Raw genomic sequence first — 19,472 nt, forward strand, 5'->3', positions numbered from 1 at the left:
CACTGAGCTGGATGACATCATACTTGCTCACACAGACTGTGATAGAGGGAAGGCATTTCTACAGCTGGCCAACCCAAGATAGTTTTTAGGTGTACGGTGGATCCACAGCCTGGATTTCTATGAAACGTGTTGAGGAGTGTCATGTGGCAGGGTGGGAGGGTGGCAGATGGCAAGTTTTCCTTCTCACTTGTTTTAGATTCTTCAATCTTCCAGAGAATGTGAAAGAGTATAACTATATTCAGAAATACTCTCAACAAGTCAACAAATAAACTAACCACATGAGGGGTGGAGTGGAGAGGCTTGCCTCAATCTGGCGATGCTTTAGTTTCCAGAAGCCCACATTTGTTAAACATGGAGAGTCTCAAAAAGCAGAACTGCTGATCATGAACATTTGACACTAAGATTGCTTTGGCAAAGCATCATGTTGCCAACCTCATACTCAATGAGGACTCTTTTTCTCAGCTCATTTTCTAAAAACAAGTGCTTTCTGGCTCTGCTTCATATTTGTGAAGACACAAACCACACAAAAACATGATATTCTAAATTTTGAAGCCCCTTTTCTCAAAGTGTGGCAGGGGGCTTGCTGCAGGGGCATTTCTTGGAAGCTTGTGGAAATGCAGAGTCCTGGGCTTTCCTCTTCTTTGTTAAAGCAGAATGTTAATTTTTTTTAACGTTTATTCATTTTTGAGAGACTGAGAGAACAGAGTGTGAGTGGGGGAGGGGCAGAGAGAGAGAGGGAGACAGAATCCGAAGCAGGCTCCAGGCTCTGAGCTGTCAGCACAGAGCCTGACGTGTGGCTCAAACTCACAGACTACAAGATCATGACCTGAGCTGAAGTCAGGCATTCAACCAACTGAGCCATCCAGGAGCCCCAAAGCAGAATTCTAAAGCAGAATTTAAAGCATTTTAACAAGACTCTCTGGTGATTTCTGTACCCATTAAAGTTTGAGAATCACTTTTGAAGAGAGTACTGTTGGCAATTATGTTCACAGAGGCTCAGCTCCTAAGCCGGCCCTCTTCCCTCTGCACCCAGAATGTGTGAATCAGCCACTGTCCTTTTTACTGTCCCCTAAGCATGCCCACTTGTCTTTGGAAGGCATGCTTGTAACAACTGAGTCAGGTATCCCTTCCCCTCTTCTACCAAGAGAACTCCTAACCTACTCTTCAAGTAACATTTTGCATGTCACTTGACCTCTGTGTCCCTTTAAATCAAAACTAACCTTCCCGTTTCTCTTCCCCCAGGCCCATTCTGCAGAGGCAGTCACTGCTAACAATTTTTTTTGAATCTTTTCTGAAATTTCTTATGTATATCCAAGCATCTGAAATAGATGTTTTATATCTTTTTTTCCCAGAAACAACATCACGCTATCTGTTGATGTATATCTTGTTTGATTTACATAATTTATCTCAAAATTTTTTCCTTGTTATTATGGAAAGAGTACTGTGGTATGCATATAGAGGGATACACCAAAAATCTATTTAACCAGTCTTCAAATGTTAAGCTCCTAGGTTCTTTCTAGTTTTTTGGTTTCTCTTGTTTTGCTTTGTGGTTGTTTTAAACAATGCTGGTGTCAGCATCACTTTTCAAACATTTTCCCCACTTGGACAAGTTTTTCTGTGGGATATCTTCTCAGGAAATGGCTCTGCTGAGTGGAAGGGCGTGGGTCTTTTAACTTTGGTAGATATTGCCTGACTTCCCACCTTTTCACATGCCAGCAACAGCGTAAGATATCTGTTGCCCACACCTCTGCCATCATCAGGAATTAGCAAGCTTTTTTCTTTGTTGACCGGGAAGTGAAATCTAGACCAAGTCTTGACTTCCCCTGGGGGTTTCCCAAAGGAGTTTATTAGGAGAAGCACAGACGTGTGGACAAGAGAGAGAAGGTGCATTCTAAGAAGAGGAGATATCATGTACAGACAGGTGTAAGATTGGGTCTGTGGAAGCAGCTAGAGTTTGGAGAGGTTGGCCAGGTGCCAGATAATCCAGGTCCCGGCACACCCATTCCAGAAGGAAAGACGGAACCACGTTCACAAGAAAACCAGGAGAAGATGACGTTGAGAAACTAAAACCAAATATTGTCCTTTTGTTTTCACCAATTTGAGGGAGCCATTTATTTGCTATAAGGCTACTGACAATACTAATGGCATCCTCATAATTGGCTTATTTGCTCCTAAAACCACTTCAGACAAGGTGCATGTGTGTGAGAGGTTGACTAATTGTCAGGAGGACGTATTTTGTAAATCTGGAGACCAAAATATTTCTTCTGATGTCCTGATTTTGCTGACAGATAAAAAGTTTTCTCTAACGTTTTCACTAGAAACTGCACATTTGAAACCAAAACACTCTTTCTATCACTGCCATGTTCCCTTCTCCCAATCTCAGATAATCACAATGATATTCTTTAGGAAATTTCATATGGAAGATTGATACCTGTACTATTTTTCTTTGCACTCCAAAATGAGAGAATCCCAAAAGAACACTGATAACTCTTCTAGATATCCTATTTCACAATTTCACTTAGTGGGCATAAAAATTAAGTATAATGTCACTTTATCAGAGAACTATAATTTCATTTAAAAAATAAAAATGATGAGGTTTTTGCAAACCAGCTTATTTAACAGACAAATTCCGGATTCTGAGACATATGTGACTAATGATGCATTTCAGGATAAATTATTAAAACAGTAACATTAAGGGGCGCCTGGGTGGCGCAGTCGGTTAAGCGTCCGACTTCGGCCAGGTCACGATCTTGAGGTCCGTGAGTTCGAGCCCCGCGTCGGGCTCTGGGCTGATGGCTCGGAGCCTGGAGCCTGTTTCCGATTCTGTGTCTCCCTCTCTCTCTGTCCCTCCCCCGTTCATGCTCTGTCTCTCTCTGTCCCAAAAATAAATAAACGTTGAAAAAAAAATAAATAAAAAATAAATAAATAAAACAGTAACATTAAGAGTGACTTATTTTCCTTTAAATTCAGTGGACACATGAAACAGGTCTATTACACCAAAATCATCTTGGATCTAGTTGATATGCGGATGACTACATCCCAGAGTTAATCTCATTTACAAAGAATGTTAGAATTAGAAAAAAATCTGAGGAATTACTTAATTTAGTCTCTTGGTTGTCAAAGAATTTACCTTGACTTGGTAGAAACTTGGTTTTTTGTTTAGGTCCAAATTGTTTTTCAAGATAAATTAAATCAAGTGTAATTTCAAATTTCTTTTCCACTGAACATATTTTTCCTCTTAATAGTTGTTTCTTCTACTCTGAAGAAAAAGTTTCTACACTTATGAGGCTTTTCAAATCTCTCAAAGGATTATTTACCCTGATTATATATATTTTAAGAACAGGGCCTGACGTTTAAAAAAATATATAAAAACGCTGTACACATGACTGGCTAGTTATCTTAGGGGCATTTTTTAAAGTATCTTTAGGGGCAAGGGAAGAGTAGGTAATTGTCCATTTGTGGCTAGCCTTGTCCCACCTCTTCACCAGTTCTTGACTCAGTTCTTTGAACATCAGTCCTTGAATCCAGCAACTTTGTGTCCCAGAGTCTGTACTTATATTAATGTCTAGTTGTTCAAAGGAGATTTAGAGGACTCCTTGCAACAGCCTGATACATTTGGGAGTGTTTAATGCCAAATATCATAAAGTATTGTTTTCTGAACGCTTTTAATATGTGAAAGACCCTGCTTAATATACATTATCCCTTCTAAATTCTTACCAGGGGGTAGGATGGTTCTCACTTGGGAGCTGAAGAAACAGATTTTCAGAGAGCTTAAATAAATTGCCTGTCATCATAAAGCTAATAAGTGGTAAGGAACGGGATGGATTGGCAACTTGCATCCCTAACTGTACTGTGATAGGATGTAGGTTGAACATTTCCACTCTCAACAGAGGACTGTAATATTGAGCTGAGTCACAGCTGCAAAAAAAAAAAAAAAATGGCATTCACATATACTATGAAGTTATTTGGAATTTACTGTATTTAATATGTGTTTAAGTTATCTTCTATTATTGAATACATTTTTTTCTGAATATTCGAAAATGGTATACATGTGGTGGCTACATTTATAGTGGTGAGCGTTTAGTACTATGTGGAATTGTTGAATCACTATGTTGTACACCTGAAACTAATAGAACATGCTAGGTCAACCTCACAAATAAAAATAAAATAAAATGGAATAAAAGATCTTTCAAGTTCTTTTTGGGTATTTACTTTAAGATCAGATAAAGTTGGAATTGCCTGTGTGATTCTGTTGTTGGGAAACTAGTATTTTAAGGGAAGAATTTATACTTGATGTAGGAAATAATTTTTCACTTTGTCAGTCTGAGAAATCTCTATATCAACCCAAAAGATCTTCTTAAGGTAAATAAAGAAAGCATGAATGATTGAGTTGTAAAGAGCTCCAAATACACTACAGTCTTATGTGAACCTACCTCTGCCTTTTGGAAGGAAGACTTTCTCTTTTAGATCTCATTTGCAAGTTCCTATTTAACTGGCTGGGGCAAATAGTGTTATGTAAAGTATGAAATATAAAGGAACTAGATAGCAATGATAATTATTCAATATCCACTCACCAAATATTTACTGAGACTCAGTATATGCTCAGTGCTCTGCCATATACAGAGGCACAGCAGTGAGAAGAGATGGTCTGTTGTTATAGCTCCACTTTTTCTCATGAAGACCAAGCAGATGGCTGGGTCAGTGCAGTAACTCTGCTAAAACTCAAGTTTAGGTTAAATTGAATTCAAAGTCATCTCTTAAAAAGGGGAATAATTTCATCCTTTTGGAGATTTTGAGAGCATTAAGTGACATAATAAATGTTACCATTGCTTGTATAATAAATGGTGTGTTGAGGGGAGCATGGGTGGCTCAGTTGGTTAAGCGTCTGACATCGGCTTGGGCCATGATCTCACAGTTTGTGGGTTCAAGCCCCGCATTGGGCTCTGTGCTGACAGCTCAGAGCCTGGAGCCTGCTTCGGATTGTGTCTCCCTCTTTCTCTGCCCCTCCCTCACTCGTGCTCTGTCTCTCTGTCTCAAAAATAAACATTTAATTAAATTTAAAAAAATTAATGATGTGTTGAAGTCATTCCATAAGTACTTTAGTAATACATATAAAAATAATTAATTAAGTGTATTTACAAATAAATGTATGATAAGTCCGGGAAAATGTATTAATCCTAGCAACTAAAGCAAAGAATTGGTAACACATATCAGCCATTATGCTCTCTGAATTACTCTAGAGGAGGAAGACTCTTGAAATAAGTCTTTATCAAAAAACACTTAGAAGTTATATTCGCCAGTGTGTTCAAATTACATACACTATTGAGTCTTGCTGTACGGAAGAGTGGGAACAGAAGTAGATTTGGCATCTGAAGATCTTGAGTTTTATTTTCTTATCTGTAAAATGATAATGGTGGTGGGACCTACCTTATAGGGTTGCTGTGGGTTTCAGAAAGGATTATGTCTATAAAATTACATGGAAATACAAATGTAATCATTCAAATATAAGCTATTATTTTTGATTAATTAACATATAGCTACCTGATACATTTTTTATATCCAGGTTTTAGATTAAGTCCCTTAATTCACAAATATCCTAGGACACAACCTGAATTTATGGTATAGTGTCCTGAAAAGACTTTCTAACACTTGGGAAAAAATACATGTTTATGCATGCGTGTGTGTGTGTGTGTGTGTGTGTGTGTGTGCGTGTGTGCGTGTGTGTGTGTGTGTGTGTGTGTGTGTGGTGTGGTGTGGCTTACCTGTTTTTACCATGCATATCAATTTCAGAAAATGTCTGGACTGAATGGCTGAACTGTTTGAGGCAGACATAATTTAAAATTCTGAGACTCTAGCATGCAAATGTGTAATCTGAAGGGCCAAGAGCTATTACTCAGTATGACTTTTAAAGACATATAAATGAAGTTAAGTTTCTGTTCCAGCCCCATGATTTTATGATTTTATGCTTATGTAATATGACCCCAACTGCCTTCCATGAAGGGAAGATGGTTCTAAACTAGAAACCCTTGATCTTCTAAGCTCTTTGATGAGTCTGGGATTTAAATCTGGAATAGGAGCTGCAGAAAGTTGGACTGCTGTGGACACTAGAAGAATGTGGAGATTTCAGAACATCTTGTGGGAAGGGGATGAGGCGTAGAGATGGGAGAGAAAGAGGAGAAATGAGGGGAAGAAACCAAATCCGTATTGAAATCTATCAAACCCAAAGATGTTTGGTATAGAAAAATCTCTGGTAGAAACTCGTGACAAAAAGAATCTAGGTCACTTTTTAAGCATGATGAGGTAGCATGCATGGAACCAGGACCCCAGGACACAGAGGGTGATGCTAGATTTTAAGTCCCTGAGAAGTTGAAGAAGAGTTTGGGACTTTCACACACTGTGGATCAGTAGGTATTTGAGCAAACTATACCTGGATTTTCAAGAGGGCAAAGAGGCCTCAGCTGACACATGGGTTACACAATAGAGACATATATACCTATTTATTTTCTTAAGTTTGAACCTGCCTGTTTCCAAAAGGAGAAATAATGCACTTATTGTACTACTTAGTATAATAGAACTTTACATGGGGGAGCTGACCTAGGCCAATGATTCTCAAACGTGGGGAGGGGATGGGGTGAGAAGGAGGAGGTGGGAGGGGCAATTCTTTCCCCAGAAGAAATGTGTTGATATCTAGAAAAGAATTTTTTTTTTGAGTGACAGAGAGAGCATGCACAAGCAGGGAAGGGGGTAGAGAGAAAGAGGGGTGGAAGAAGAGAGAGAGAATCCCAAGCTGGCTCCACACTCAGTACAGACCCTGATGTGGGGATCAATCCCACAACCTTGGGATCATGACCTGAGCCAAAATCAATAGTTGAATGCTCAATTGACTGAGCCACCAAAGAGCCCATAGAAATATTTTTGATTGTCACAGTTAAGGGTTGCTGGTGATACCTTGTGGGCAGAGGACAGGGATGTTGTGCCATACTATATGATGTACAGAACAGACCCCACAACAAAGACTATCTGACCCCAACGTCAGTTGTGTGGAGCTGAGAAGCCCTGACGTGTGCCAACCTAATATTCTACAAATGAAAGACTGAACATCAGAGAGGGTCAGTGACAGGTGCCAAGTCACACAGTGAGCAAGAAGGACCTGCTTCCTGAAGAGACAGAGGAGATAGGTCCTTCACTGTTTTCCCACCACACCGTGTAACTTCTAAAAGCTAAAAATGGAATTGCTGGAAAATTAAGCTTCTTACGGACAAATTTAGGCTGAAGATGTACTGAATACTTGCATAAATCCTTAGAACAGATACCACTTACCTTGAGAAATCTGGGCCGCCAGAAAAATACAGAATTCAATTCTGTAATATACATTTGACTGTTGGTAGTAAAAACTATTTTCATGATATTTAACCAAAGTACTGCCCAGCATCGTGGTTCTCAAACTTCAGCATCCTTCACAGTCACCCGGAGGGCTGCGGCCCCCCCTCCCTGAGACTCTGCATTTCTAACAAGCTCCCACGTATGCCTGTGCTGCTGCTGCTCAGAAGACTGCACTTTGAGAACCGCTGGCCCAGCATTCGGTAGGTCCTCAATCAAGGCTGGCTTAATACTGTAGGTATTTAAAAATATAATCTCACTAAAAATATGATCTCATTTTGGCACAGATTAATGAATAACGCTAATTCACACTTAGAGGAAAATAATCTACAGATGGCAGAACCAAAACTAACTTTAGACCTCATTTAACTCATCTCTTCTACTTTAGAAATGAAGAAATTAATATAAATTATTTAAGCTTCATTAACAGAAAAAAGAATCTGTTAGAAAATAGCCAATAAAAGCAGTCTTAAATAAAAATCATTCATAGACGTCTGAATGCTGGCAGTGTTATCTTAAAGATATATGAACTCAACGATTGTTAAGTATGACTAAATATGCATGCATTATTTTTAACGTTTTGTTTGTGAGGAATACTCTAAGCACCAAACTGGAGTAAAACCTGGTCTGATGGGGTTCTTACGCCAAGCTAAGTCTATGGGGAAAATGCCTATTGACATCAGTAATATAAAATCAGGCCCTGAGGGACCATAACTGTCTCTTCAAATTATTTGGGAAAACATGTCCATGTTTCATCAATTAAATATAGCATAAAATGATAAGCAACATAATCCCATCTTAGAGCATCAATGTGCTACTGTTAATCATGATTAATGAAGTGAAAGGTGCCCTGAAGGAAATTCATTTTGGTAACATTCATTTTCATTCCTTTAATTCAAGAAAATTAATGCCAGAAATTTCAGATACTTAAAAACTACCTGTTTGCCTAGTGACTGTGTTGTCATTAACCCACCCCATGCCAGTCCTCGCTTAACGGACGCTGAAGATTCAGGTTCTCATCTACCTCTTTAACATCATGAGACACTTTACACAGCCTTTATTTTCCTAACTCATGACATCCTGTCCAAGACACTGAACTTCTCTTGCCAAGGGCATACAGGAAGCCCAATCTTCTCAAATGTGCCGTGTCTGTCTTCAGCATTTTAAATACACACCTATCTTTTAAATTAGGTGCCATCTGTTATATCATGACCTCGGGTTGAATCTTACTAAAATTCCTTGCCAATATCACTTCGCTGCTGCAGTCTTCCCCTGCCACTTCTCCGGGCTTTTCTGCAGCATTCAATAAGAGCCTGTTATTTTAACTAATTCCCATAGCAGGACACAGTGTGAGAGTCTCAAACAGAATCAACGCTATACGGTTTCTAATTTTACTCATAGAGTGAATAACTTTCCATGTCAAACCTGGGATCATGCCTCCAAGTCCCCGAGACACAGCGCAGCTTGAACTGGGGAAGCTAACCCAACATCATTCAGTGCTAGTATCAAATGGCGCTTTCACTGCAGGATTCACCTTGGAACTAAGTAGACAGGATTTATTATTTGTTGAAGTCACATAACTGCCAGGTTCTGCAGGCTTCCTTCTTATATTATCACAAAGAATCACAGCCGAAGACAAATACAGGAAAACATAGAGCTTATTTACAAGGGAAGCAAATTTGCCATCAGACAAGGGCAACTTAACAGCCGAGAACTGCAGTAAATCTCTTAGAGCTAATAGCGCTCTCCTGTAACACCTCCCAGCAAATGGATTGTACTCAGAGTTTAAACAGCCAAATCGACATTCATTCCTCGATGGCTAGAGATGATGCTTCATAAGCAAATCCTAATTTATGATTCATTTGCTCTTTAAGGGTCTCAAAGCTAGGATTGCTTCAAGACTTCCTATGCTCATTCAAGCATGCTGACAAAACTGGCATCCCTTAGTAATTTCTCTCTGCACCTCTCAGCATGGCTGACAGGCATCTGCCAACACTATAGCATATAAACCACTGAATCATGCAAAAATATTTACCCCCAAAAGATGTAGTAAAAGCTCAGCTTCCTCCAGCTTCCATAGCCCCTGAAGTGTTAATCTGAAAGAACAGTTCCATGAGTTTTCACAGGCCAGCAGTCTGTCTCCTACACTTGACCTAGACAGCCTTACATAACGAAGCGTCGGGGCTGGGGAGCTCGCTGAATGTCATCACCAGCAAGAGTAAGAAGTATTGGCAGCAGCAGGCAGGCGGGCAGGCTGGGAGTTTGCATGGGAATCATGAAATCTTGTCTTTCTCTTTTGAAATGTTTTGGAAGGAGAGTTAAGAATAGCTCCGAAACTGGTCTTGTTGTTTTTGTGGGAAGAATGACCAGAAGCATAAAAGCTGCATTTTCCAGTGAGTGCAGGACACCTCTTTTGGTGTTTGCAATAAACCTAACAGAACGAACTGCTATCTGTAAAGTACTGTGCCATGACACCTAAAATGAAGGGAATGGGAAAGCAAAGTAATGGCTCAAAGGCTGCTACCGAGAGCTTTTGTCTACCTTTAACTCATTGTGGTGAGTATAGGGGAATATGTGTATATATCATAGGAGTAAGAGTTGGAGGTTGGAGGTTTGTAGGATAACTAAAAGATTTGTAAGGAGTGTTTATGTTCCTTGAAGATAGTTTTGCAAGCAAGACAATAGCACCTTTAATCTTGTTTTATCAAATTCAGAAGGGGGTGGGTTAAATTGGTTGTGCTTAATGCATTTCAATTTCAGGTATTTTCATGAAAGTAATAGGAAAATCAGGTACCTCTCTGTGGTGGTTTGCAGATAACTGTCAGATGTGTTAATTACTTCCATTGTTGATACTAAGAAGATAGGAATTTCAGCATTCAGGTTTTGTATACAATGAATCTTTTTTTAGACTTTGAAAGCGATTTCTCAGAATGGGGCAAGATCACTGTGCTTTTAAGTAAGCTGTGTTAGGCTCACTCCTAGATATCTGGAGGATACTTTTAAGCAGCAAATTAAAAACAATGTACTCTCCATCTAATTTTCATTCAATTATCTCAAGCGTGTGCAATACAAGTTACGTTTTTGAGAGCAAGAAATAATAAAACCAGTCTTATATTCTGATCCTGAGTACAATGATATGATACTATTAATATAAGATGATAGTATATTGTTTAATTATATATAAAATTGTGGTTTGATATGGGATATGGGCTAAGATATAATTTCCGAGCCAACAGAAATAGAGAAGCCATGCATCATTTAAAAATAATATTAATGTGCTGCTTTTAGCTGGGAAACTTATCTGCTAATGGATCACACTGAGAATAGAGCAGGGAAATAAGAGAATTTTAGGTCTACGAAACAACACAGTGATCTAATTCCACCCCATTATTTAACCCTTAAGGACACTGAGATAGAAGTTAAATGATGTGCTTAAGGTGGCTCAGAAGAAGAGGTGAGTGGAAAGCGGTTTTCCTGATCCTCACTGGTATTTTGTCTACCATATTATAGCGAATAATTGTCGCTATAAATGTAAAGGTGTAAGGCCTGATGTAAAATGATTTCTTTAATTATAGAAATGACAGAAAACAAAGTGGAGTAGCACTAAATACCTGCTTTATAGATAGCAGTAGTCTGATTTTAGAAAAATCAATCCCCTCAGTGGATGGAATGAGAAATTTTATTCAATTATTTCTCACAAGTGTAATGAACATATTAAAACAACATTTAATTAAATTTTCAAATTATGAAATAGTATTCTGAACATTTGGCAATGGACACTACATTGGTAGTTCAGATCTTTTTATTTTGTTAATGTCGATCGTGAAGCTAGACTTAGCTCTCTTTTGGAGAGCTAATGTACATGAAATAAACAACCCATAGAAAGCAAAGAATTGGAAAATAGAATGTTTTAAAAAATAATTTGTCTTCTTACTTTCAAGTACAATGAATGAGCTCTTATAGTCAGGCAGGTTTTTTTTTTTTTTCATCCTTGCATCCCTGACCCCAGCATGGTGCTTCCTGGAAACCTCAATAAATGTTTACTAAATGAATAAATGGAAGGGTGAAATGCATTCATGATGATCCATATGTGAGAGTTGCATATGTTACTGCCAGGTAGAGTCCCTTGGAGTCATTTTAAAGAATGTATAAAAATGATTTATGAGTATATCAGCTTAATAGTCACCAAAGTAAACAAATGCTTCTGAAATACTTGTTGGGAAACTGTTCTTATTAAAAAAAAAAAATAGCATTCCCCTTACAATCTAATTGGATCAGCCTGGTATAGGTTTGACAGCTCCTAAGAGATAATTCAACTTTCACCAGGTTAACCAAATAGAGGAATTTTCTCAAGTGACATTAAGTTAAGTGACCTTAAGGTGAGACTTCACAGTCCTGGGAAAACCCATGGTCTTCCTTCCTCTTAACCATCCTTAGCATGTGGACTTCATCCTCTGATTTGTCACCTTGTGGTCTCAAAATGGCTGCCACTGCTCCAGCATCCAGGGTGTATTCCAGCCAGGAGGACAGGAAATGCAAAGGGCAAAAGGCAAACTCCAGCTGAATCAGCTCTTTCTCCAAGAGATTTCCCTATTGCCTAGAGATTGTGGCTTATGTCTTATGGGTCATAACTGTGAGAAATGGCACCCTTCCTGGTGAGGAGTCTGGAATAATTGTTTTTAGCTGAGTGCATTCCTCTCCCAATAGAGCTGGGGTTCTGTTCTTAAGGCAAATGAGGTTGCTTTCCCAGTATCCATTCTCCCTTAGCATATACTTTTGGTAATTCTGGTAAAATTCTAAAGCATTCAGCATGATCATTTAGTCTAAGTTGATTTATCTTCCAGAAGAAGCAAAAAGTTTCTCATTTTATGTCTAGATGTACAGAAAAAAATTATCCTACTTTTGCAATAGAACATTACTTGGGTAGCAATGGGTTTATAATTACACTAAGGTCAAATGGATGCAAAGAGAAAGCTGCAGATAAACTTTTCAGAATGAAAAAAGAAAATAATTCTTTGTGACATTTCACCCCATATTCACCCCACAAATAAGGTTGTCTGAAGTAGTTTCTTTCTGAAAAGATTCTGGCTATAGAAGAATAAATGGGCACTGGATTGAAATTTATTTAATTTATTGCATTTATTAAGTAAAATGGTGTCTCACTAATTTGGAATAGAGGCTTTTACTTTGTTTTTTTTTTTTTTTTTTTCAGTTCTGCCTATTGTCTTGCTGGAATTAGCTAGGCTGAAAAGCATGTGACTCTTCCTGCTGGGCCATGAAAGGGATGTTCCAATTAGGTCACAAAAAATGATTCTCTGAACCAGAAGCTGTTCTTTATATTGGGACAAGGAATAATACTGACATCTTTAAAAGGACCTGAAACAAGATGGCCCCTCGAACAAAAAATTTCACTTGAAACTTACAGAAAATTCCTGGGCAGATTGAATTAGAAACTCTCTGATTTTAGGGAGGAAATGATGGCATTCTTTTTTTTTTTAATGTTTATTTATTTTGAGGGGGAGAGAGAGACTAACTGTGAGCAGGGGAGGCACAGAGAGAGAGGGAGACACAGAATTGGAAGCAGGTTCCAGGCTCTGAGCTGTCAGCACAGAGCCTGTCGTGGGGCTCTAACTCATGAACCATGAGATCATGACCTGGGCCAGAGTTGGACGCTTAACTGAATGAGCCACCCAGTCAAACCAAAATGATGGCATTCTTAGTTTCTATTAAACTCAACTTTTATATGGGAGATAGCTGACTTCTGAACCCAAGTCACAATCACCTTGAAATAACCTATTCAGAAAAAAATGGAATACTGCTGTAGCCTCTACTATACTGAAAAGCCACATGGAACATCGTGTTCATTTCTCTCTCTTAACAGGAGTAAATAGAGGAAATTCTTTGCAGAAAAGCAGACTATATCTAGCCTAACTGAAGATGGCAAATTAAAGTATATTTAGTACCTGGCAGGTATGAGTTTCACAAGTCACAAACTCAGGGGAGAGCAAAAGTGCAAATATCTTCATTTTCTTATAAATTAATTTCTAATGTCCCATTTTCTAATGGTAGAAAATTTAATCATTTCTAGGTCAGCTCAATTGCTTTAGTACTTTTTCAGTTATCTCGGGGTTAGCTTAGTGAGATTTTTGTCTTTGCCCTTCATATTAATTAGACTAACCCTAGCCTCAGCAACAATATACCCTCAAGTCTTGGTGGCTTAGCACAATTAGATTGTATTTCTTACTCATGAAAAGTTCTGTGTGGTTGTTCCTAGTTGGCAGGTGGCCTTCCATGTGACCATTTATGGATCCTGGATCCTTCTGTTTTGTGGCTCCTCTTGCCTCTTGGTACTTAAGTCAGCCAACAGATGGAAAAAGACATTGTGAGAATTATACCTACCTCTTCAGCCCAGAAATGACACACATGACTGGCATTTATTTATTTATTTAAAATATTTATTTATTTTTGAGAGAGAGGGGGAGTGAGAGAGAGAGGGAGGGGCAGAAAGAGAGGGATACAGAATCTGAAACAGGCTTCAAACTGTCAGTGCAAAGCCCAATGTGGGGCTTGAACTCACGAACGGTGAGATCATGACCTGAGCTAAGTTGGATACCCAATGACTGGGCCACCCAGGTGCCCCCTGGCTGCCTTATACTCAAATGGTGAGAAATGGTCATGTAGCTCCACCTAGATGCAATGGAAGGCTGAGAAACATTGTCCCTAGCTGGGCAGCCACTTCCCAAAAGCAAGCATAAGTTTTGTGGTCACCAAGCTACCTCTGTCCACCTTTCATCTCTGCAGTTAATCATGTAAATAATATATCATCTCTGGCCAATTATTATGTTTTGGGATTAGAGAACCGAGGATTGAATGGGTAGGAGGAGAGGATAGCTCTCCTGTGTTAATGACTGATCATATTTTGCACCTGAAAATGGGATCACATCCTTTTTTGCCTATCCAGAGATCAGAGAAACTTTAGTATAGATTTTCAAATTCTTACATTGTAGCACCTGGAATTCAGGTCCATGATTTTACAATACCCCACATTACAGCAGTTCCACGTGCCATGAGAAACATGGCTGATCTATATGAACCTTGAAAGGTTGGTTTCTGAACTCATTCTGATCATATCATCCAGCAAATGCTTGGATATCACTTGGGTATTTCAGGCAGGATGGAGGAAGGCACAGGAAGAAAGGAGTTGAACCTTTTTATCAAAAAAGCAACATTTTCAGAAACTCTTCAGCAGACTTCCTCCTGGGTCTCATTGGCCAGAATTGTAAAATGCCCACTCATAGGAATAAGGGAGGAGGCTGGGAAAAATAGCTTTCAAGTTGGACCAATGGATGTTTCAAACAAAATTGGGGTTCTCTTCATAAGGAAAAAGGGGGAAGGGAATAACAATTGTCTGTCTCAACATTAATAGGCCAACTAATCGGCTTGTTTACATTTCCCAGAGGGCTTAGTGTCAGTGGTGTGTGTGCATGAGAGAGACAGGTTGATTGATACTGTGGTGTTGAGGATCAACCCCTAGGCAATCCAGAGACTGTTTTCATTTAAAATGGTTCTGCAACTTAGTGGCTAATGAACCAGGATGTTTGTAGATTGATCATTTTGCCTTTCCATATTTTTCAGTCTTGGATTCTCTTCTGAACTTGCTAGGGCATATTCAAAGTAGGTGTTCTATTTAAACTGGGAAGAAGCAACCTTTAAAAAAAGCTCTCTCTTCTCCTTTCCAGCTGCCTCTCTTCATTAAAGACACACACACACACACACACACACACTCCAGAATTTCTAAGTTTTTGAGTAAAAAGGAGAATCATCTAGTTCAGAGTATGTGTGTAGATGGGAGGATGAGAAAAGATGGGTGCCTGGAAGGAAGGAGGGGGCAAGTGTTCAGTAGTAAGTTGTGCTTTTGGGTGTTTCCTTTTTTTCCAAGTTGGTTTCCCCCAAGTTGAGTCTAAGAATGTGCAAACCTTGTTCATTGTCCAATGCGTTAGATTATTTCTAATATAGCCCTAAAGGGCTGGCACCACTGCTCTGTCTTCTCTTTTCCAGGACCCCCATATTCTATTTCTCATCAGTCTCCACCGTAAAGGCATAGTAAAGCCATCCTCCGGAATTCCCTTCTAGATCTATGAACAATTAGACCAATTCAAAAGAAACAGTGGCGCCTGGGTGGCTCAGTTGGTTAAGCGTCTGACTTCAGCTCGGGTCATGATCTCACAGTCTGTCCCCACGTCAGGCTCTGTGCTGATAGCTCAGAGCCTGGAGCCTGCTTTGGATTCTGTGTTTCTGTCGCTCTCTGCCCTTCACCTGCTCACACTCTCTCTCTCTCTCTCTCTCTCAAAAATAAATAACTTTAAAAAAAATTAAAAAAGAAAAAAGAAACAATTTACTTCCCACCCACTTATTTGGCCAACGTTCCAGTCTCCTTGAATTGCTTGCAGATAATGAGCAACCTTCATACTGTCTCCTGCCTCTGTGAATTCATGAAGACTGTTCTCTCCATTGGGATCACTCATCTCCGGTCACCCCAACAACCTCTGCCTTTGCCATCCCATCCTCATTCCCTCCCTGTCATCAGTGAAACCTGTTAGGTTTAGGTTTAAGGTTTTGTTTTTGTTTTTGTTTTTTGTTTTTAATAGCATTTCCTGATCCCTTCACCCCCCACCCCCACCCCACTCAAATGGGAATTATTTTTGCTTGTTGGGATGTTACCATGACTCAGAAAGCCCTGGTCTTAAACTTTCTTAAACATATTTGCTTTTATACCATCTTCCTCAAATAACTGGTTAACTATTTAAAAACCAAGACCGTGTTTTATTCATCTTTGAATTTCTCACACCTAAAATGGAGACTGTTTGGGACACAGTATGCATTCAATAACTATTCCTTGCAATAAAAAAAAAAAAAACCGAGATTACTAAAACAATGAAGATCAACCCATCTACTTTAAGAAAGCCAAGCATACACAAATATGGATTTATTAAGCACTAGGAATAATGACATATCCTATAAAAAGGTGCTTAATTTGTTAAGAAATGACCAAATTTTCATTGAAAATGTCATTTAATAGTTGTCTTTACATTCAGTTTTTCCACAAAAAATCTTTCTTTTTTTTTAAGTTTAATTATTTTTAAGGGAGAGTGAGTGAGCATGAGTGGAGGAGGGACAGAGAGAAAGGAGACAGAGAATCCCAAGCAAGCTTCACACTGTCAGCACAGAGCCCGATGAGGGGCTTGAACTCACTAACTGCCAGATATGACTTGAGCTGAAATCAAGAGTCGGTCACTTACTGGACTAAGCCACCCAGGTGCCCTCCAGGTCTATTTCTTTTAATTTTAAGTTTTTTTAAATGTTTATTTATTTATTTTGAGAGAGAGGAGTAGAAAGAGAGGGAGAGAGAGAATCCCAAGCAGATTCTACACTCAGCTCAGAGCCTGACACAGGCCTCTATCTCACAACTGTGAGATAATGCATGATCTGAGCTGAAACCAAGAGTCAGACGCCTAACTGACTGAGCCACCCAGGTGCCTCCAAAAATCAATTTTTTAAAATAAGCAATATCTGTATTTCAAAAATCCAACTGCAAGCAATGGCTTGACTTTAAAAAAAATGATAATCTGGTTATTATAGCAGTTCTACTTTGTTCTCTACATATTTTGTTAAATCCACATGTTGGATATAAAAAATACTCCCTTCTTTTGAGAAACTAGACATTGGTAGACTATTTCAAAAAATTACATAAATGTTACCTGTTATTAACAGAGTATAAACTTAATATTTTTTTGCCTATATTACATGTTTTAGTTACCCCAAACTCTCACAGTTGGTCTATCATTTTATTCTCATAATATGCTTGTGATAGGTGTTAGATTTCACCACCTATCCTACCTCTCCTTTTATTAAAAAAAAAAGACAGAGAAAAAATGCCCACAACTCTTTCCAGATCTCACAGTTAGTTTGCTGACCCTTCTTTTCTAATTAAGTAATTCACTTTTGGAATTTATGTTTTCTTAGTGTGGGCCTCTGTTCTGCTCAGTGTGCTTGGTAAAATTTGTTGTGGATCTGCAAATCAAGCAGTCAACACACACACTTGGTGCCGTCCTTTATTGCTTCTGCAAAGTCCTCAGACAATTTTAGTCAGATTTCCAAATTACGCTATTGTATTTGGAGCCCAGCTTTAGAAACCCTGTCTCCAAATGGCAAGCGTGGGCCCCCTCATACATTCGGATGTGAAAAATCTGATACAGGGAGCTCTAAACCAGCAGAGCTCTCTCTGCTGAAGGCCAGAGTTTCCCTGGAGGTAGAGGATTAAGATACAGATGCTGAACTGGGTACCCAGACCCATTTGTTCCTTTCACCTCATCTCTTTTTCACCCCTCAACTTTTCCAGTTGGAGAAAGACTTGCCTGAGGCCACATACCTAGCTGTCTCTATGGCTTGGTCAACACACAGGTTTTCTTGACTAGGGTCACATAAGCGAAGAATCAAGTATAGAAATGAATAATAGAACCCCAGTTTTGTTTTTGTAGATATAGCTGGATTATAAAAAATTCAAAGTGTATTCCATTTAGCAAAACCTCTAAACATGTTCTGCATAGTGACGTTATATATGCTAAGTCATCTTCTTGCCATTTTATAAATGGAGAAGCTGATGAGAATGTTGAACTAATGACAGATAAACGTGGATCATAATTTACATTTGTATGAATGTGCTTAATACTTGACAAAGCACATTCATGTATTTGATCCCCTAGAGACCTGGATCCTCACTGGATCCATGTGAGGTCTGCAAGGCCACCACTGACCTGAGCGAGTCCTCTACTGAGATGAGTCCGGGATGCATCCTGAGTCTTGGAGCTCTGCACACAATGCTCTGTGTGGCACTTCCTACTGTAGGAATCTACTAGCCAAGTGGAAGGCTACATGGGTGTGAGGTGAAAAGTGTGGGTGAGGAATGTCCAATCCTAACCCCAAACCTGCCACAGAGAATCTCTGTTACCATTCAGACCTCCATGTGGGCTTTTGGAGGAGAGAGGTTCAGGATTTCAGAGAGGGGCTCAAACTTGTGAAATCCAGTGATGAAAAGATCTTCAGAAATGCCAAGCTCTGTTATTACTCTGAGTAACAATTAGTCCCCAAATGATTTTTATTTTGGGGAAGAAAATCTCAGAAGTGATTAGTCAACTAGTTGCACAGCTGCAAATGTCTTCAGATTGGAAAACATTGCCCTCTTTTCAGAGGACAGGCAACAAGGTTCCAAATGCACACAGATTTTGCATATACAAAAAACTACTCCATCAGCAAGCTTAATTAGGTAGAAAAAAGTTTGCCTCTGATTCCATTATAAATCAACCAATCATAGGATTTGGAGGTTGGAAGAAACCCCAGTTTTGCTATTGCCCCACATGGCTAGCTTGGCAAATACAGAAGGCAGATAAAATTTGATTTTGATTAGAGCTCTAAAAGAAAAAAATATTTCTATTCTGGTACACAATGTATCTTTACTAATATGAGACATCTTTAAAAATGTAGTATATTAATAGTTTGATAGTTAATCTTTGAGCCCTAATGAATTATTAGTTTTCAATAAATAACATTTAATATATATTAATGAATATTAAAAACACTCTCTGTAATCCTGTTTCTCTAGCATTCAGGGCAAATTTTATAGGGGAAAAATGGCAATTATAATGCCTCTCTCATACGACTGTTGTAAATTTCAGTGGCAAAATACTTGTTAGTCACCGAGCCTGTGTTGAGTTAATAAAGTTCACTTCTATCTTTCTTGTTTCCCTCACATAAAGATCGGAATTTTGATCTCTGGTCAGCCAAAGGAAGACTATTTTTAGCCACTAACCCTTCAGATTAAACTAAATTGGAAAGCTTCTCTTTGGGCTTCTTTTTTTAAAGTTCATTTTTATTCTCACTTGTCTGTAACAGGAAAGGTGGGGCTGGGAGGGTCCCTTCTTCATAGAGAAACCTTGCGTTCAGTATGTGTGCTAATCAATGACCCACCGATGATTGCATTTTTAAAGTATCCTTGCTTCTGATGTACTTAGCCATTTGCTGTATTCACTCTAGCT

General features: G+C 38.9%; 1 protein-coding gene and 1 long non-coding RNA gene across 7 annotated transcripts in view; one reads left to right on the forward strand and one right to left on the reverse strand.

The window, feature by feature from the left end:
* The window catches only part of LOC121030645 (sodium channel protein type 1 subunit alpha), a 150,800-nt gene extending 141,253 nt beyond the window's left edge, over positions 1 to 9,547 (reverse strand). Inside the window, exon 1 of the mRNA XM_040475263.1 lies at positions 9,416 to 9,547. The gene's annotated coding sequence lies outside the window, so the exon portion shown is untranslated. The remainder of the gene's footprint in view (positions 1 to 9,415) is intronic.
* Positions 9,548 to 9,562: 15 nt separating this feature from the next.
* The window catches only part of LOC121030648 (uncharacterized), a 124,407-nt gene continuing 114,497 nt past the window's right edge, over positions 9,563 to 19,472 (forward strand). The window contains exon 1 of one of the 6 annotated variants that reach the window (XR_005790343.1): positions 9,563 to 9,936. This is a non-coding gene — a long non-coding RNA (uncharacterized LOC121030648). The remainder of the gene's footprint in view (positions 9,937 to 19,472) is intronic. The other 5 variants (XR_005790345.1, XR_005790342.1, XR_005790340.1 and 2 more) reach the window with 5 other exon arrangements.

The sequence above is a fragment of the Herpailurus yagouaroundi genome, unplaced genomic scaffold (assembly GCF_014898765.1).
Source record: "Herpailurus yagouaroundi ecotype Mexico unplaced genomic scaffold, PumYag 140, whole genome shotgun sequence".
Taxonomy (NCBI): domain Eukaryota; kingdom Metazoa; phylum Chordata; class Mammalia; order Carnivora; family Felidae; genus Herpailurus; species Herpailurus yagouaroundi.